The 21,645-nt window shown below is 37.8% G+C and overlaps 1 long non-coding RNA gene across 1 annotated transcript; it reads left to right on the top strand.

Moving 5' to 3' along the window:
* The first annotated feature begins 3,730 nt into the window (after window positions 1–3,730).
* LOC106701250 (uncharacterized) lies at window positions 3,731–20,047 on the top strand. The gene is made up of 4 exons (XR_011465698.1): window positions 3,731–3,946; window positions 5,436–5,516; window positions 9,055–9,191; window positions 12,345–20,047. It is a non-coding gene; the product is annotated as an uncharacterized lncRNA (long non-coding RNA).
* The last annotated feature ends 1,598 nt before the right edge of the window (window positions 20,048–21,645 follow it).

The following is a 21,645-nucleotide window of genomic DNA, read 5'->3' as shown; positions in this document are numbered from 1 at the left end:
GTGGGTTGCCATTTCCTTCTCCATCCATGTCCAATTCTAACTGTTGCTTCCTGACCTGCATACAGATTTCTCAAGAGGCCAGTCAGGTGGTCTGGTGTGCCCATCTCTTTGAGAATTTTCCACAGTTTATTGTGATCCACATAGTCAAAGGCTTTGGCATGGTCAATAAAGCAGAAATAGATGTGTTTCTGGAACTCTTGCTTTTTCCATGATCCAGTGGATGCTGGCAATTTGATCTTGGTTCCTCTGCCTTTTCTAAAACCAGCCTGAACATATGAAGTTCATGGTTCACGTATTGCTGAAGCCTGGCTTGGAGAATTTTGAGCATTACTTTACTAGTATGTGAGATGAGTGCAATTGTGTGGTAGTTTGAGCATTCTTTGGCAATGCCTTTCTTTGGGACTGGAATGAAAACTGCCCAGCTATTATTACATGGCTTTTCACACTTTCAAGTTTCAGTCCACTATGTAGGGTATGAGTAATTTCTTATTTTAAAGTTTAGTGTCATGCCACAGGACTCAAAGAATTAATAACTGGAGTCAATCTTATAACTTCTAACACAATACCACCTTCTTTTCCCATCCCTCTGCCTCAAAAGTCCATTCAAAATAACTTGCACTGTTTTAGCTTTGCTTCACTTTGAGTAATTTTACAATCTGGAGAAAGTGAAAAATAGTTGGAGTAACTATAACATCAGTTTTGGAGGAACTTTAATATTACTGGCCATGCCATAGGTATACAGTCTATGACTAAAATAAAACAATTGATACCATAAAAAAAATTTTAAGAACACTACAACATTACTTGCAGTTTGAAAAGAATCCCCTTAATCAATTTTATCTCCCTTGCTCCCTTATGGTCTATACATCCATTACATATTTTTAACATAAATGAAACATAACATGAGATATCAGCTTTTAGAAATTAACATTGTGGTATTTCCCTATATGAACTGTTCTTCCCTGTTTATATTAATGGTTGCATAATATTTTACCAACTTCATGTATATTTACTTAGCCATTACCTTGTTTGCTTGGTTTCCAATTTTATGTTTTAGAATAATAATACAATGAGTGCCTTTCTACCCATAATTTTTTTTTTCTTTGAAAACATTTTCTAGAAGTGGGATTATTAGAGCTAACTTTGGGCATATACTTCAAGCTTTCACAAAGAGAATGCCACAAGCAATCTAATTACTCTCCTTTACCGTCAGTGTTCTTTTTAGAATGTGTTTCATGGTCATCTATTTTTTTTCAACTTAATTATAGAATCATGTTGCCAAGTTTTGTGTTTAAAACACTATTCGAACTGATTGTCTTGATGGGGAACTTTTTTAAAGTTTTTATGTGGATCATTGTTAGTTTTTATTGAAATTGCAGTATAGTTTCTATTTTGTTTTGATTTTTTGCCATGAGGCATGTGGGATCTTAGTTCCCCAATGGAGCATCCAGGTATTGAACCCATGTCCCCTGCATTGCAAGGCAGATCCTTAACCATTGGGCCACCAAGAAAATTCCTAGAAAATCTTGAATGATCATTTCTGTCAGGGATCTTACAGAATTCCTAAAACAACAGAGGATTACCTGGATGATTTATTGATAGAATTCTTGCCTGTTAATTCATAGACTTAACTAGGTTCTCCAACTAGCTATAACACTATTTTGCAAAAATTTTTGGTATTTGTGTTTGTTTTTAGGAATACACAAAAGAATATCTGGAGAATTTTATACATGAAGGGGGGATGACTGTCAGGAGGAACAAATAAATAAGAGAGAATCTGCATCATCCTAGTTGACACTTTTATATTTTTTGTTCTTCCTTAGTTTCCTGTACCCCAGGAAGAAAAATACCTGTTATTAGGGATTGCATTGACTCTAATCAATTTGGGAATTGCTATCTGAACAATATTGAGTCTAACAATCCATTTTCATGGGAAGTCTCTATTTAGATCTTCCTTCCCCTTGGCATGTTTTGTAGTCTAAAGTGTAAAAAGCTTGGACTTGTTTTATTAAATTTTTCCTAAGCATTTTATCCTTTGGGATGCTATTTTGAGTGCAGTTTTCTTAGTTTCATTTTTGTTATTAGTATAAAGTTGATTTTTGTATGCTGATCTTGTATCCTACAACCTGCTCAACATATTCTAGTAGTTTTGTTTTTGCTGTGTGTGTGTGTGTGTGTGTGTGTGTGGTGTCTTCCTTACGACTTTCTACAAAGGATCATGTCATCTAAAGACAAAATTATTATTTGTCTTTTTGCATGGTCTGCACCCTCCAGTACAATGTAGAGTAGAGGTGGTGGGAGATGGTGTCCTTACCTTGTTTCTGATCTTAAAGCCAAAGTATCGTCTCACCATTAAGTGTAATATTAACTACAGATTTTCCCATAAATGCTCTTTATTATGTGAAAGTGTTAAGTCTCCTAGTTGTGTCAGACTCTTTGCAACCCCAAAGACTGTAGCCCGCCAGGCTCCTCTGTCCATGGAATTCTCCATGCAAGAATACTGGAGTGGGTTGCCATTCCCTTCTCCAGCAAATCTTCCCCACTCAGGGATCGAACCCTGGTCTCCCGCATTGCAGGCAGGTTCTTTACTGTTTGAGTCACCACTTCTGTAAAAGTAATTTCTTGGCATCATTTGAAGACTTAGGAAACTGGATCTCAGCTGTAAGCGGTAGGGAATCTGTACTTCTAGGAAGCAGGTCAGATGACAGCCTTAATGGTGTTTGAGGACCTTACTGCCCAGCTATGGTTTTTCCAGTAGTCATGTACGGATGTGAGAGCTGGACAACAAAAAAGGCTGAGGACCGAAAAATTGATGCCTTCGAACTGCGGTGCTGGAGAAGACTCTTCAGAGTCCCTTGGAAGCAGGGAGATCAAGCCAGTCAATCCTAAAGGAAATCAACCCTGAATGTGCACTGGAAGGACTGATGCTGAAGCTGAAGCTCTAATGCTTTGGCCACCTGATGAAAAGAACCGACTCCTTGGTAAAGACTCTGATGCTGGGAAAGATTGAGGGCAGAATAAGGAGGGGCCGGCAGAGGATGAGATGGCTGAATGGCATCACTGACTCAATGGACATGACTTTGAGTAAGCTCCAAAGACAGTGAAGGACAAGTAAGCCTGGTGTGCTGTAGTCCATGGGGTCGCAAAGAGTCGGATAGTATTGAGCGACTGAACAACAGTGTTAAAAGTTCCTGGGCCCTGAAAATGAAACTACTAGTAGCATATTTTAACCTGCTGCTGCTGCTGCTAAGTCGCTTCAGTCGTGTCCGACTCTGTGCTACCCCATAGACGGCAGCCCACCAGGCTCCCCCGTTCCTGGGATTCTCCAGGCAAGAACACTGGAGTGGGTTGCCATTTCCTTCTCCAATGCATGAAAGTGAAAAGTGAAAGTGAAGTCGCTCAGTCGTGTCCGACTCTTAGCGACCCCAAGGACTGCAGCCCACCAGGCTCCTCCATCCATGGGATTTTCCAGGTAAGAGTACCGGAGTGGGGGTGCCATTGCCTTCTCCATATTTTAACCTAACGATGGCTTAAAATAGTCACGCGGCCTAGCCATAGACTACCTAACGACGAAGTTCCGCTGCTTAAACGCGGAAATAATTTTACACTCTTAAGAAATTAATTAAGAAAGTATTTTTCCCTATTACCTCAAACCGGAGACGCAACCACAGGCAAAAACAGGCCGAAAGAGTGGGGCTAGAGCTATTGATTGACACACATTCCAACCAACCTACAACGGAAGAAGAGCGCGCCTGCGCAAGTCATTATCCAATCTGTACTCAGCATTAGCGGAAGAGGCGGGGCGCCTGGAAACGGCCGCCGCAGAGTTGGCGGACTTGAGAAGGAGCGAAGATGGCGGAGTGAGGCTCTTTGAGGCTATCTGGCCTTTGGGCCAGGGGGCAGGCCGGCCCCCGGGCGCTGGAGTGCTTCTGCCGGCCCGTGCGAGGTAAGCCGGGAAGGCTAGGGACGGGGGAACTAGCAGGAGGTGGCGCGGCCCAAACTATCCAAGGAACAGAGTGCACCGAGCCTGCCCGCAGCTGGTGCGGGCCTTGGCTGGGCGCTGGTTTCCTTCTGAGCTGCCCTAGGGCGGCCGCCCCTGCCTTTGAAGGTGTGTTGCGCCACTTCTCAAACCCGTTCCGCCCTGACATCAGTGCCTTGGCTTTGGCTGCATTTGTGCTTTCGGCTCGTTCCCCAATGGTTGCACCCACGCTGTTGTATATCTGGCATTTTCTGTGTCGGCCATCAGTTTATCTTTGAAGAATATCTTAGTTTTATTGGTTTGTTTCTGTTCGTCTCACAACTTCTTGCCCACTGTTTTGCCTTGAGTCTCGGGTCTCAATCGAGGCCTGTCCGAGTTCTGAGTATTTTGTGTCCCCGTCCCGTTGACCTTGAGATTTGATGTAACAGGTCAGGTTCCCCACCCTCCCACACCACCACGCCCGGGGATTTCAGTTTGAGTCTGTGTATCATGTATATACTCTTGCTTAACTCTTGTTACATCCCTTTATTCCCACTACCACCTCTCAAACTTTTTTAAGGTCTGAGAAAGCAGCTTTGTCCTTGTATGACCTGATAGTTGCCTAATGGCGTGTTAGTCTCTGCTGACTAGATAAAATTCACCATAGTTTTCCAGAGCTGAAAGAGTCAGTGTACAATTTAATTTATATATATATATATATATTTTTTTTTTTATAGAGAGAATGAGGAAGAGTTTGGGGGATTATTATTAGAGAGTAATTTGTTTAATGGGGAGAGGTTACAAAGTATAATACTCAGGCATTTCTGTTCTGTTTTTGTTTAACTTTATGGGATGTGTCTTTTTGTAATTTGAGTTGTTATGAGCCCTCACATTCGGTCTTTCAGTTAAATTGTGGGAAGGGTTCCTGTTACTAGGTTTCTGAGTTGGTGAAGCCTGTTTGAAACTGGCACGTTAGTTAGGCCCGATTCAAATGACGTGTGGTAATACAAATGAATGTGACTGGTACACTTTTTGCTGGCCCTGGATTTAGCAGAGCTGAAAATACCGGGTGAAGAAATAAAACCTTTCTGTTGCTTTTGTCTGGAGTAGTTTTTTCTTTTCATTTAGGAAAGTAAAAATATGGGGCAGAACATTCTTCCTTACAAACAGGGGAGTGGTCATCTTTACTAAAGCAGAGGTCTTCTGTGGCAGGACAGGGCCCACAGCATCATCAGATTCTCAAGGGGAACCTTGTTTAAAAACTTGAGAACCACTGCTTCAGGAGTTTTGACATCTTTATAAAATTAATGCCAGTGCAGATAAAGAGTAACTTCTTTTCTGATTGTTCCTTCCAAATAGTTTTTTATAATGTTTTAAGACTTATTTGGTTGATTTGGATAATTATGCACATGGATGCATATAGCACAAATGAGGGCTATATCCTTACTGTAATTTTTTTTTCTTCCCCTTACTGCAGGAAGAACAGTTTCCTTGCCATTTAGGTGCTTTTATATTCATCTCAAAAAGAAAACAAAATGCTGAACTCGGGATTTGGCAAGTGAGTAAAAGTAGCTAACGCTTTCAAATACTGTTAAAGTAGTTCAGAAATAGCTAGATGGAAGTGGAACAAGAAATCATTAGCTTCAACTGAGAATGAATATCACAAGTGACTATAAATTATTTATATTTACGCTAAATCATTTATTTTCAACAAAAGCAATGTATTAGATATAAAAGAAAATAAAAATTTGATCATTTGCCCAAACCAATAATTTTTATTGGATAAGGAGGAAAGATTTAAGTAGACTGTAGGAGATCAGTTGATAAAATATAGATGTTACTGGGCAAATTTTAGAGTATATTCACTTAAATTTGAATTATAAAGCCTTTTCTGCTGCTACTGCTAAGTCGCTTCAGTTGTGTCCAACTCTGTGCAACCCCATAGACGGCAGCCCACCAGGCTCCCCCGTTCCTGGGATTCTCCAGGCAAGAACACTGGAGTGGGTTGCCATTTCCTTCTCCAATGCAGGAAAGTGAAAAGTGAAAGTGAAGTAGCTCAGTCGTGTCTGACTCCTAGCGACCCCATGGACTGCAGCCTACCAGGCTTCTCCATCCGTGGGATTTTCCAGGCAAGAGTACTGCAGTGGGGTGCCATTGCCTTCTCCAGTGGCACCCCACTCCATTTAAGAGTATATTCACTTAAATTTGAATTATAAAGCCTTTTCAGTACACCTTTATTATCTTTTGGTATGAATCTATTCTGAATTTACCACAGAAGTAAAGTACATTCTGTTGCTCAAAGAGCATTAAGTGACGGTGCTTTTCATAGTAGACAGTAACTTTATGTGCAAATTAGGGTTCACAGCTACTGTATTAGTTTCCTGGGCTATAACAAAGTACTACTAAGTGGGTGACTTGGAGATCAGACATCTAAAATCAAGGTATTGGGGGGACCATACTCTCCCTGAAGGCATTTGGGAAGGATTTGTTCCAGGCCTTTCTTCTAGTTTTTGATAGTTCTTCAGCTTGTGGCAGCATAACTCCATTCTTCACAGGGCATTCTCCCTGTGTATGTCAGAGTCCTAAATTCTCTTTTTATAAGGACACTAATCAGATTAGGGGCCCATTTGGCTTCAGTATGACTTCATCTTAATTAATTACTTATGCAGTGACCCTGTTTCCAAATAAGGTCACATTTTGAGGTACTTGTAAGACAACATACAAACTTGGGGATGACATATGACATAGTTCAACCCATAATGTCTACTTAGTCTTACACCTTGATTATAATATATGAAAACATTCAATGTTCAACTGCTTTACGGATTAAAATCTTGTATCCCAATTTTATAAGGTGCTTAAATATAGTCAAACTCATAGAGCCTGACAGTAGAAGGATGGCTGCCAGGGGCTTCAGGGAGTGGAAATTAAGATTTATTTAATCAGTACAGAGTTTCAGTTTTGTGATACGAAGAGTTATAGAGATGGATGGTGGTGATGGTTGCACAATAATGTGAATGTACTTAATGCCATTGAACTGTACACTTAAAAGGGTTAAGATGGTAAATTGTATGTTATGTGTATTTTACAATTAAAAAATGAAAAAAGGTAAGTGAAAAGCTCCAACTATGTATATTTTAATGTTAAGAAAAGGAATAAAAATGGAGGAAACAGAATAAGTGCCCTTTAGTTGGTAAGCATCTTTGTCTTAAGCTTGTAGAGTAAAGGCTTTGTTGCTTGGATTTATAACCTTAATTAAGTCCATGTACTGTTGAATAAAAATTCAGCTGAGTTAATTAATTTTAATTGACGCATAGTTGATTTACAACGTTGTCTTAATGTCTCCTATACAGTAAAGTGACTTAATTATACATATATACACACACACATTCTTTTTTATGTACTTTTCCATTATGGTTTATCCCAGGACTTTGAATATAGTTCCTTATGTTAATACAGTAGGACCTTATTCATCCATTCTGTATATGATAGTTTGCATCTAGTAACCCAAACTCCCACTCCATCTCTCTCCTACCTCAGCTCCCCCTTTGCAACCACAAATCTGTTCTCTATGTTTGTGAGTCTATTTCTGCTTCATAATAGGTTCATTTGTGTCATATTTTATATTTCACACATCAGTGCTATCATACAGTATTTCTCTTTCTGACATCACTTAGGATGGTAATCTCTAGTTGTATCCATGTTGCTGCAAATGGCATTATTTCGTTCTTCTTATAGTTGAGTAGTATTACATTGTATATATGTGCCACATCTTTATTCATTCATCTGTTGCTGGACATTTAGGTTGTTTCCACGTCTTGGCTATTGTGAATAATGCTGCTGTTAATATAGGGGTGTGTGTGTCTTTTTTAATTATGTCAGCAGAATAAAGATCAGATTGGCTTCATTAAATGATTCATGAGTCAGGAAGCCTCTCATCTAGCAGACAGAAAGGAGCTCCACTGAGCTGTAGAAGAGGAAAGGTGGGAATGGGGCAGAAACAGGGAATTATTAGCAAAAAATACATTATTTCAGGGAAGGTCATCCTCCTAAGAGGAACAGAAGGGTCCTGCTGACCAGGCAATTCCAGACTGACTGGTTAAAGGTTACATTTCTGCAGGAGGTTGAAACTGCAGTTAGGTTAGGTATTAAAGTCTTGGTTTGGTGATGTGGGGTTAGCATAAGGGACTCCATATTGGGCCTGAGTAATAGAAATTTTACATTTGTATAGAAACCTATAAATCAATAGGGAACTGATAAACACTAATCAGTGCTTTGGTACTTAAAAGTAAGTGCTTTTGTATTTACAAAGCACCTTTAAATTCTGGTGGAGAATGATCTCTAGTATACTTTAAAGGAAAAAGCAGGGTGCAGAACAAGGTGTATAGTGTACTTTCATTTATAGGGAGGAAATAAATCTACTTAAGCAGATGTATATTAGTATAGTCTATCCATATTTGGGGGCGGAAACTGTCTAACAAACCCTCCATTTGTTTCAAATAGGACACTAAAACTTAATTTGAATGACAGTGATACTGACTTTGTTTTATGAAATGTGTTCTGAATTTACATAGCAAAGTAAGAAAGTACTTAACTCCTATGGTATATCATTCTTCACGTCCTTAGAGGAAGCAAAGTGTATGAGCTATTTATTGATATATAACTAATTACCCAAAATTTGGTGGATTAAAACAACAATAAACATTCATTGTCTTTCACAGTTTATGTGGGTCAGCAGTTAGGGAGCAGCTTGGATGGTTTCTGGCTTGATGTCTCATAAGGTTATATAGTCAAGATACTAGCTGGGATGGTAGTCATCTGGTCTGATTCTATGGTGGCTCGTTCACATGGATAGCAAGTTCATGCTGGTGGCGGAAAGCCTCAGTTCCTTCCACTGTCAGCCCCTTCCAGGGCTGCTTGAGTGTCCTTATGATACAGCAGCTGGCTTATCCCAGAACAAGGCAGGAGCCTCAGTCCCACCTCTGACCTTGCCTCAGAGGTTAGTCACTCACTTCCTCATTCTTTTGCTCATTGTTTGAACACTAACTAGTATACTGCAATACAATTTTGACACTAATCATCTGGAATTAATGCAGACCCCTCCACCCAAGTCAAAGGACATGACCCCCAAGAAGACTGCCCTTACTTTAGATGTCAGCTGTATTTTGAAGGAACCTCAGGACACTTCTACTTCTGACCAACTGGCTGCAGATTCAGGGATTCCAATGACCCTGTAAGAACCAATTTTGGGTTTTGTTGGTTTTGTATGTTGTTTTTCTGTTCTCCGTTTATCTGAGCTCTAATATTTATTTTTCCCTTCTTGCTGCTTTGGGTTTAGTTTTACTCTTTTTCTAGTTCCTTAATATATAAAGTCAGGTTGTAGATTTGATACCCTTCTTTTTCAATTTAAGCATTTACAACTATAAATTTCTCTCTCAGCACTGCTTTTGCTGCATCCTGTAAGTTTTGGTATATTGTGTTTGTTTTCTTTTGTCTCAAGATTTTTCTTTTTTGACTGCACTATGTCTTCATTGCAACACACAGGCTTAGTTGCCATGTGACATCTTAGTTCTCTGACCAGGGATCAAACCCATGTACCCTGAATTGGAAGGTGGATTCTTAATCTCTGGACCACCAGGGAAGTTCTTGCCTCAAGATATTTTCAAAGTTCCCTCATGATTTCTTCTTTGACCTGTTGGTTGTGTCGGAGTATGTTGTTTAATTTCCACTGGTTCACTTACCATAAATTCCAGAGATTTGTAGTCTCCCTCTAGGGACAAGGGGCAGTCAAAATTTTTTATTATACAGTGGTTACATAGCTCAACCTTGATTCATTTTTAGAACAGATAATTAAAGGGGTTAAATACCAGGGGCAGCAATAAGGGGGGAACACCTTAGAAGCTGACTACTACATAAAGTCATTTGACTCAGATCCAGCAGGCACAAGAGCTACATTGAAAATTCCTGTTTTATCTTTTCATCCTCTTAAGTCAAATTTTTTAATATAAAACCTTTACTTTCATAAATTAAAAGTAAATTACTTTTTTCCTGTATCATCAGCAGCAGTAAACAAGTGAGTTTAGGGACCCAGAAATGCCTAGTAAGGCACCACCTTTACAGAATGTGTGTGTAAGTTTTATAGATCACAGTGTATAGGTGTAGTTTCTTCTAACTCTGCTGCTGCTGCTGCTGCGTCACTTCAGTCGTGTCCGACTCTGTGCGACCCCATAGACGGCAGCCCACCAGGCTCCCCCGTCCCTGGGATTCTCCAGGCAAGAACACTGGAGTGGGTTGCCATTTCCTTCTCCAATGCATGAAAGTGAAAAGTAAAAGTGAAGTTGCTCAGTCGTGTCCGACTCTTACATGGAATTTTCCAGGCGACTCTAGAACATGTCTTTAAATTTTAGCTCATGTTGGCTAAGTGTATTTAAGAGCCCTGCTATTCATTCATTTATTCAACAGATTTTTATTAAGTGCTTACTATGGGTCACACACTATTCTAGGTGCTTGGGATTTCAGTGAACAAAACAGGTTCCTTCCTGGTGGAGTTTTCATTTTAGGACACAAGACAAACTTAACGGAGGTCGCCATAAGTTTGTTTTCTATGTGAGTCAGTTTCTGTTTTATAAACACATTCTTAAATCATTTTTTAGATTCCACATGTAAGTGATACCATACAAAACTTGTCTTTTTCTGACTTACTTCACTTAATATGACATCTCTAGGTTCATCCATGTAGCTGCAATAGCATTAAGGAAAAGGCACATTTAAAAAAACACACACAAAAAAACTTCTTTGGTACTTGTTTGGTTTACATAGAATTCTTTCAGCATATTTATTTGTAGAAAGAACTAGCTTTCCCCTTCAACATTACTACCAGTTAAAACTGAACTACAGAAAAGTCTAGTGGCTGGTACAAACCTTGAACTAGCCAGATTAAGTTTCTATAATGAAATAGCTCTGTTCTCTAAAGCATTCTTAAGGCCTGTCTGTGGATCTTCTCAGTTTTTCCTCTCATTTCCTCTGCTGCATTTATACCAAAGGCAAGTTCTGTAGTTCTTTTCCTTCTATTTGATTCTAAATTAATTTACATTTGCCTTTTGTAGGTTTTAAATCAGAACTGTCAGCAGTCTTGCTAGTTAGGTTTGGAATTGAGGTTTTTGTTGTTTAATCTCTGTTGCATACTAAAAATGGAGGGCTAGGAAGACTGGTTAGCCAGTCACCATTGGCCATTTTTGTAAGCTTAAGTAAGCATTTGATATGCATTTGTAACTTGTTATTTTATATACACATGTACATAAAATTTAGACTTCTCAGATGGCACTAGTAATAAAGAATCCACCTGCCAATGCAGGAGATGCAAGAGACACAGGTTCAACCCCTGGATCACAACATCCCCTGGAGTAGGAAATGGCAACCCACTCTAGTACTCTTGCCTGGAGAATCCCATGGACAGAGGAATCCCATGGATCCTGGTGGGCTGCAGTCCATGGGGTCACAAAGAGTCGAGCACGACTGAGCACATACACATATAGATGAAATTTATCATCTTAACTGTATTTAAATGTGCAGTTCAGTGGCATTAAGTATATTCACATTGTTGTCCAACCATTACCACTGTCTTTTTCCAGAACTTACTCACCATCCCAAACTCAATACCCTGTAGTCAATAACTCCCCACTCCCCCAGTCCCCCCAGTTCCTAGTAACCTCTATTCCACTTTCTTTCTCTATGAATTTGCCTCATCTAGGTACCTCGTGTAAGTGGACTTTATACATTATTTGTCCTTTTTTGTCTGATTTACTTTTGCAAATATTTACAATTTAAGTGTTATGTTCAATTCCAATGAACTGCTGCTGCTTTTACATGCTTGCATTGGGTGATCATGGTACAGTACATACTGTTTTACCTGTGGTTATAGTTTACAAACTTTTTATTGTTCACTCTTAGTCTTAGGTAGTTGAAGATAATTCTTAGTAAGATGATACACATGGTTTTGCCTGTTAAGTATTTAAACATCACCTTTGAAGTACAGTACTGCTTTTAAACACAGATGTTTTACATAGAATCATTTCATGGTTATAAAAACTTGGAATATATTACTGATTTGTGTAATATGAAATTGGTATGTATACCTCATTTTATATAATACTAGTTTTTATATAAATCTAACTTTTTGTGTATACTTACATATTTTTTCTGGCTATTGCTTCTGCTTTTCTGATAATACTGAATTTGGTGGTGTGGTTGGATATTTTCTTTTAAACAATATGCAATCCAAGCATTTTTTTTCCCCTGGGTTTTTAAATACTACTTTTAAAAAGTAAGCTCCTGTAGAAGTACCTATCTTAATCCTTCTGTTTTTTAATTTATTTTGTATTTCCAGGTATTTCTGCATTGTCTCCTGGAGTGGGGTAGTCCTACTTCTCTTATCTGGTCACCTTCCCTGTTGAAATGTGGATGTCTCTTCTCTATACTTTGCCTCCATGACTTGGACTGGAAAGGCTGCTCTTCTTTTTGCTGCCCACTCAAATTCAGCACAGAGAAGCCCTGGGGTAGAGTCATTCCGCCAGATTCTCCTGGAAGAGAAGCGACTGACATATATCTTCAGCTGCTCTTTGCTCAATCAGAAAGATATTTCAAAAGCTGAAGGCTGATGTCTGGTTTGAAACAGATGCTTTGATGGTGATATTTGTGAATTCTTTACCTTTTGTTCCAAACAAGAAGACTGAATATAAATAGCAGGTATCGGTATGACATCAGGGTTTGGGGGTTTTTTTGTCTTCCAGTTTTAATCACTATCATGATAAGCACAGTTGAGACTTGCAACAGTAAATTCCAGATATATGTTCTAATGTGAAGTGAAAGAGATGCTTAAAGAGATGGCTTACATATGTATCTAAATCCTGGCTTATCCTTTGACATGGATTTACTAGATAAGAACAAAGGTCCCATTTTGCAATAAAACTCTTGATGTGATAAAGAAGTAAAAAGACAAGATATCACAAGGTTACTTCCATATGTGAATAAACCATCACAAACCTATAAATAGCTATTTTTACATATGTAAGCCCACAGTTTGGGATGATAAGAGGAATTTTTCTCCTGGAGAAGGAAGCTGTGGTTGACTTCATTCTCAGAAATCTTTGGGAATTTGATATTTTTAAATGTTTTTTCATTCATCTAAGGAATGACCACATTGTGCAGATGCTAACCTTATGAATGCATGCTTGGGTTTAGTGAAAGACTGGTAAAAGGAAACAACAGTTTTGACTCCAGTGATGGAACCCTCTTCACTTCTGTAGCATGAGAGACCTACTGTATTACAAAGTGCTTCATTCTTTTTTGTGGAGTCTTACATAGCGCTTGAGACTCGGTTTTACATGCTGCTAAGGCTGGAAGAAAAATGGCATAAGTGGATTTTCTGTTCAGAGGATATGATGGACCCTACAGTATGAACTGCCTCAGCTATGGACATAGAGGAGTGGAGGAAAAAAGGAGGAAAGTTTCCGTATTACTCCTTTCCCCTAGGAAAAAGAAGTGAAAATGCTTTATGCAGCTCTGTCTGAGTTTATGGTGTTTCACAGGCTTACAGCTCTGTTTTTTGTAAAAGGATAAATAACTTTTTTCCTTTGACCCAAGATGGGTTCTTGGGTATTTGATTTGTTTTTCTAGGCAATAGGTGTAATGTTTGACTGAAAAGGCTTGGACTCAGGTAACTTTCTCCAGTTGGAACTGAACTTTCTCATCAGAGAATGGACCTCAAGAAGAAATGTACCCAAACGTGATTGGTTCAGTGTAGATTTAGAAAAATTCAGAGTCTGAAAAAAAGGGGAAAAAAACCCTCTCAAACAGGAAAAATAATTCCACTAAGAAAAGTAATGTACTTCCTTTCTGTTAAAACATATATTATCTGATGAACAGTCTATAGGGTAAAGCTGTCCTTACTTCCAAATCAACAGAGGACCACTGTATGAATTTCCAGGTCTTTACATAAGAAGGAAACCTTTTATAATAAATCTGTGAGTAGAGAAAGAATTTAAAGCTGCTTTGATGAAATTAAGATCAAATCATCTTAGATCATCTCTGTGATATAGGGAATGTTTGCCCAGGGCCATACGTGCTATGCTGCTGAAATTTTGGGAAAGATTTATCAGAATTTGAGAGAGATAGAAACAGCCAAAAGTGGAAAATAATTGAGCATTCTTAATCATTAGTTAATGGTCAGCTAGTTTGCATGGACATAAAACATTTTGGCAAAATAATTACATAATATAGATAAAATATAATTTCCTTTAATTGTGAGCAATTACTCAGTGTAAAGCATAGTCAAAGTAGCTTGGATAAAGGTAACTTAAATTTTTCTCTTAGTAACTTCTCAGCCATTTCCTGATGTTTTCTCAGTATTTTGGAATTGTCAAAAAACAGTGTAGGAATGCTTTAGGAATAGAACCTGCCTATATGAGTCCCGTTGGTACATTGAAAATATCAGCATTTGTTTGTTAAACCCATCTTCCCCCCTTTATTCGTCAAGAATCATTTGGCAGGGTATAGAAGAGACGGGTATCAGCAGCACCAGTGAAACTGTCTTTCCCGCTTGTTTAAATACGTGTGTGTGTATCAGACTCATCTTCTCAAGTTGCTTTACATATTTTCATTTCACAGCTAAGAGACCACTGCTTAATGCTTTCTGTCAAATTGTTTCTGCATCTTGCATGATTTTCATCAGATGGCATTTAACAAAATGGGTATATTCCAGTTGTACTTGCCCATTGTTTACTCCTACATTGTTTTCCCTGATGTATTTTGTTCCACTTCATGATGGCAAAAGCTGGAATTTTAGGCAGGACTATGCCTCGGTCTGTAGCTGTGCCTACTTCCTTTACTTTGTTCATCCATGTTAGCTGGCATTTTTTCTTTTAAAAAGTTGAACAAAAACGGGATATGTGCAATAGAAATATATATATGTATATTTTTTTTTCTAAATACTTGTGGACAAATGTTACAAGTTGTTTAAGAACAACAAAATCACCAATGTCTTCCATTTTGAGATGTGTATAGTTTTGTAAGCATTAGTGCTTGGTAGCATATTGTAGTGCCATGTTAGGGGTTAGTGCATGAGCCTAGTAATACTTTAAACTTCAGGATGAATTACAGAAAATAATAGTGTAAAAAGATTGGGAAACCTAGACCTTTTTTTTCCCATAAATATTTGAATCTGTGATATTCTCCCTGGGGAAAAAGAGATTAAAGCCAAAAGTACTCATTTAGGAATAGAAATGTGGGGTCACAACATGAGATACTGTCTTTGAGGATATTTAAGCTTTCCATGAGGTAGCTGGAAAGCAGTTGCCTTTGTGTCTTTATGAAACCTTACATCAAAATGAGGCCCTATTTCATGATTCGGCTTTGCTCTCTTAAGTTTGAAGTGAGATTGTTCTTACACTGTTTTCGCATTGTATGTCTGGTAGGTTTATTGTTTTCCCACTCCTTTTGCATCAGATTATTTTATATTGCATGTTACCAAGATTCTGTGTTTATTGTTCAAGTGACTTTTTCTAATCTGCAGGCCATTTATGCTTCCATCTACAGTATGCTACATGTTAACAGAACAACACTGATCAGTAGTTCAGAGTGTCCTAGATGAATTTCTCATGGGTTTTTCCTGTTTCTAAATCTGCTGAATTGTGTATTGATGGGATTCCAGACCTTTTCATGAGAATTGGAAATGTAGCTAAATGGAGCCTACCTAGGCTAGAGAATTAATATTCTCTGCTTGGTTATAGTAATTGCCTCAGACAGCTTTCACTTTTTTTGCTTTCCTTGTAGAAATAAAAGTTTGTTTTGTTCTGAAAGCATAGCTTTCTGTAGAAAAGAAATTCCTATCTCTAAAAGTTCTCTTGAGAACTTGGAAATGGCAGTTTTCTGGGGTGATTTTTAGATCTCAAGAGAGTTCAGGATACACAGATTCTACGTTAGTATGATAGGAAATGCAAAACATTTTTAATGTGGTATGACACGTGCAGAAGCAGGCTTAAACAAATCGACTCCTGGGCAGCAGATCTCCAGGGACCCAGGTTTAGGTTCTTAGATTGTATTTAAAGTGGTTGTACTCTTGGTTCAAGTAGTTTAGTGCCTGGGAGAATCCACTTCTGAAAAGCATTTCAACGTTTTTAAAAATACCTCTGAAAAGGTAATGAATGCAAAACAACAGAGTATATAGGAAAGGATATTTCCTGTTGCCAAAAAAAAAAAAAAAGCCATAAAACAAGCTCATAATTTTCAAGAGGTAGAATTTCAGTAGCAATAACAGTTTTGCATGTATAATAAGTTGCATTAGCAAGGCTGTACAATAGACTACTACTTGAATTTGAGACTCTGTGATCAACAGAATTCCATGAAAGGAAAAAGATGTTTTGGATAAAGAGTGTATAAAGGTACTTAAAAAAACTATGAATGTGCATGAATATATCATGTGAGAAATAGCAACTTTTGTGTTAAGTCAAAGTTTAAATACTTGGTTGCTAGAGCAGAGGTTCTTTAGAGCCTCATTAAATTAACCTTATCTGATGCTTAACCTGGAAACATACTCCTGCTGATGTATCCCCACTGAAGCTCATCGTGTGGGGATTTTGCTCATGACGTTTCTTTAGCAACAGGCCATTTATAAAATGGTGTACATTTTGCTTTGTCACCTCATCTTTCTGCATTAGTTTCCTGGGTACATTTTTTAAAGAGAGAAAAGTTTGTTGTGTGTATATATTTATGGTTTAAAAAACAAACCAAGAGCTTGGATAACTGGCTTTTCCACATGCCTATTAGTATAGGGGAGTTAGGATTTAAAGGTGTTAAGCAAAAGGACTGAAAGGAATGGCCAAAGACAGTACATCATCTAATGTAGATGTGCTAAGGCCTGTGGTCTATGACAGCTTATTTTAACAGGAACCCAGCAAACTAGTTTCTTGATCTGAAGAATAACACAGCTCTCACATCTGGATGTAATGGTGGAACAAGGGCGACTGCTTTTACCTCATGTTCATCTTGGCCATTTAGTACCTTGAAGATTCCCAAAAAGTGTGTGTTCCCTTGTTTCCCAGGGGGAAAAGCTGAAAGAGAAATAGAGTGGATCTAAGAAAATAGTGCCTCTTGAGTACTAAATTCTTAAATGGCAACTCCAAAGGATAGAGAAAGGCTATATTAAATGATTATAGCTCCTCTTTGTATGTCCTATGCCTTCAGTTGGTGTCAGAGGCATTGGAATAACCAAGCAATATTCAGACATCTGCACGATCATGAGGACACCACTGCATATTACAGTGATGTCAACAGTTTAGTTACTTAGAACAATTAAAGATTACCCTCAACAGCCACATTAATAGTTATAAATGCTCAAATGTGCTCTTAAGTTTTTGTGGTCTCAAAGTATGGTTGATTATTTTTCAATATTGTGACCCCATGTTTACTCTTTATGTACCTGTGATATGCAAAATATAAAGAGACCCTTGGCCTCCAGGAGTTTACATTCTCATGGTGCTGCTGGTACAAGCAAATTGCTTCTAGTTCATTCAGAACATTGCTTGGCTGTTAATTATACCATGTTTGGAAGGATTCCTTGGCCAACAGTTTTCAAAAGCAGAGGGCTATGCTAAACTTCAGGGCATTGATTTTTGAGTTTACATTGTATTAGCTCTGCTGTTCATAAACTCCTTTTCCCCAGGGAGCTGTGCAGGTATGCTCATTAACGTGAATCAGAAACCATTCTGCCTAAGAGCATTTTCATCGTCTGTACCACCTATGTATGCTCTTCTATGCCATCACTGTCAGTAAATGGCCAAGAAAACTTAACTGCTCCAAGAGGACATCTGTCAGTACTCTTTTCCCAAATTTTTACATTATTCTCTACCCGAAAGGACCAGAATTTGCAATTTAGCCTTTTATAACTGAATAGTGGTCCTAATTTTAACCTTTTTGTGTGTGACTTTTGTACCTCTATTCTGAAGCAGCATTGTGATAGATGTGGAGCAGCTGCCTGCATTTCTAAGCAATCACTTTATTAACCTGTATTTACAGTGGAAACTGCATGTATCCTTGTAATTTCCCCTAATTCCTCTTAGTCAAAGAGTTTACTCTGCATGTTTATTAAAACTGGGTCTGGATGAAAGTATGAGCAATAGTGGCAGGCCCATAACTCTTAAGAGTATAATATTCCTAATGCATAGTTGAAAATGTACAGTGTTAATGTGGTTACTAGTAATTATATATATCCATTTATTAGTAATGAAGCAATAGAGACTTAAACCACTATCTTGAATTTATTGTTTGGGTCATTAGTTTTCATTTTCTAAGTAAAGACTCTTTCTTCCATTGAAAATGGGAGCTAGAACAGGGGCAACCACAAGACATTCAGACTGTCAAGAATAGAGCATAACAGTGCTCACCCTCTAACCTCTTGCCTGGTTCCATTAGTCCCTAAGCATGTTTAAAAACAAAAAGCACAAACTAAGCATGTTGAGTAAAAAGCTGCTGTGGCTCTAATAATCAAGTGCAGAGTTTCAGAAAGGGTATGGAGTGCCAGTGTGGAAGATGTAACCAGGAATGGGATTTATCTGATAAAGTTTATGTGGCTTAAGTTTGGATCTCTTTTAAGACTAGAATCTTGAAAGTGAATATAGAGACAATAATGCACGTATTTCAGATGTTGCAGGATTTTCAGGTAACTGGGCAGCTCTTTGGATGGTACTGCTATTAACCAGCCGTAAGAGTTCCTTCCAGCAAAGGAGCCCTTTACATTTTATGGAAATAGTCCTTAAAATACACACACATCTATGGTTTGGTTTCTCTGTTGTTCGTGTATTCAAATTTTCAAAGAAAAGTTTTATAGCCAGAGTTTTATCCTTAATGTTTTGGTTAGACTTCATAATTTGTTGCTTAAAGTTTTTTATGACAGGTAAAAAGAGCAGCTTTTCCCATTTTGAAGAAAAACCTTGTCATTTATTTTCTTGATGTAGAAAATAGACCAGTTTATTGTGATAGCTTACAATTTTTTGAGATGATTTCTGATTTTGAAATAACCCATGTAAGAACATGTGATAATGACAAATGTACAAATGGGATTCATTGTATCTGAAAGAGGCCTAAGTAGAAGAGAATTCAGGATTAGACTGGTTTTCACTAGGCACCATCCAGTTTCACATTCTGTGATTGAAAAATATTTTTTCCAAAATTATTTCAACCTGATTTTAATCTTTGCTGTGGGATTTGATTCCAAATACCTTTGGATAACTTTCCAGTAGTTAAAAATTGAATTACTAATAGTCATTTCACTCAGTTCAGGAAGTGAAATGTCATATCCTATATGTATATCCCGTATGTAAAGTTTCTCTTTGGTACTTAACGATAACATGTCTGCCAAACAAACCAGTAAAGATTGAAGAATGTAAAGAAAGTAAAGATTGGAATGGGTAATTGTAATAATGCAGTAAATTATGGAGATTGAAGAAGGAGCCTCTTCACGGAGTTTCTCTAATCTTTGTCTCCATTATTCCACTAGGGCATATTAAAATGTTAATATTAGAAATCCAAACATCACAGATTTCTCCAGGAACTCATACTTCTAAACCTTTAAGTCAGAATAGATATGTTAAGGTTAGAATTTTCAGATTTTGTCTCCTTTGGTGATGGTATGCCACACTATAGATTAAAATGTTTTTCTCCCAGGGATAAGTATTCTGGCAATAATATCATCAGTCCTTAAGCAACAGTAATGTTTTCACCCTTACCTTAAAACCACCTATCACTGGTAATTTTAAAAGATTCATATTAGAATAACCTTCACATAGACTTACTTCACTAGCTTGTTTTTACTGCTCAGCATCTTCTCCCTCCCATGGTATATAAGATAATGCTAAAAGACTTTAATTGACTGTTTGGAGTTTTACAAAAGGCCGCTTGCTTTCTAATCTATGCATCTTTGGGACTGTAGATGAAATTTTATTCTTTGCTGTAAAAAGGAACTGCTGTAAGAGTTAGAAACTCTGCACCTGTGTACATATATATTTTGGCAATAAAGCAGCATGGGCTGAGAATGCACTGAAATTTTACTGTGGTATTATTTGGAATGGGTAATTTTAATAATGCAGTAAATTATGGAGATTGAAGAAGGAGCCTCTTCACAGATGTGTGCTGAGGTAGGCTCCAGATGTCAAACAAAGGACCTGGGTTTCTTGATAACAAGTTGTAGCAGTTTCTGGTGTAGTTCAAGGAAAAAACAGGTAACCATAAGAATAAAGAGGCACCACATTTAAAGTATGCCCTTATGCCATCCCCTTTTTTAACCTAAATTTAGGACCAACTTTATGCTAGGTCTAGGAGCAAATGTTTAGTTTCTGGTAAGGAAATAAGTGAGCTAAGTTCAGTAATGATAAAATTATTGCAGATAATCCATTCTATCTGAAATATATAAAACATTGAAGATGCTTTTATTATAAAACATTTAAGATGCTTTTATATTTAACTTTAAAAAGTTAGTAACTAAAGAGGAAGGTTCAGGGGAAAGGAGTTATTTCAAATTTAAGAAAGTAGATGTTACAAGCTTCCTTGAGATTTGGCTGTTAACAAAGAACAAGCTATGTGGTTTTTGTGATGTGACAACTAATGTAATAGTTCCTTCCTTTGATTTCTGAGACTTCATTTAACACAGTGATACATTCTACTCCCACGTCCTGTGCTAGGTGGTGGAATTAACAAAAACTGAGATGGTTTACGCCATTAGTTGAGGAGCTTGAAAGTGTACAACTTGGAAACCTTCAATATGCAATTTTTTTGTTCTTATAAGTACATGGATTTTTTTTTGAGGGGGGGTGGGGAGCATGCACCACATGGCATGCGGGATCTTAGTTTCCCAACCAGGGGTTGAACCCATGTCCCCCACAGTGGAAGCACACAGTCATAACCACTGGACCGCCAGGGAAGTCTTAAGTACATGGAATTTTGAAAATACTTTTATTCAACATATATACAATGCTAAATGATATCTTTACAGTCTATTAATATCAGCCAGTCATTGATGTTAGACTTCCAGAGGAGCTCTTATACCACTAAGGCTTGTTTAAAAGTCAGTCATTTGTGAGTATCAATAACAACATTTATAAAAGGCATATACCAAAATTGGAAATGAACATGCCCTTTGACTCTGTTCCACTTTAGGAATCACTCCTACAGAAATACCTGGACAGATATGCAAAGACATGTACGAGGGTCCAGTATAGGAATGGTTAAATTCTGATGCATTCATATGACTGAATCATACGTAAGTGTTAAGTAATTGGTGAGGCCTGGTATAGAAAGCTGTGACATGTGCTATACAAGAAGCAGATTGCAGAATAATGTGAAAAATATTACTGCCTATTATGTCTGTCCACATGAATTAAAGTTATAATAATTAGCATTTATTAGGCATTTACTATTAAGGACTACTCAATTACATGAGATGTATTCAGTAACTTATTTAATCCTCACTGTAGCCCTAGTTAGCTTTTAACCCCTATTTTAAAAGAGTTTAATTCTTCAAGTTAATGGCTAATAAGTACCCAAGCCACAATTTGAATCCAAATCATTTGGCTCCCAGATTGCTCTACTGTGCCTCTCAGAAATATAAGGGAGAATGTACTTTACCCTTTACTTTGACA

Source organism: Bos mutus, chromosome 10, assembly GCF_027580195.1.
Source record: "Bos mutus isolate GX-2022 chromosome 10, NWIPB_WYAK_1.1, whole genome shotgun sequence".
In the NCBI taxonomy this organism is placed as follows: domain Eukaryota; kingdom Metazoa; phylum Chordata; class Mammalia; order Artiodactyla; family Bovidae; genus Bos; species Bos mutus.
The sequence above is the reverse complement of the archived record's forward strand: the minus strand, read 5'-3'. Positions and strand labels throughout refer to the sequence as shown.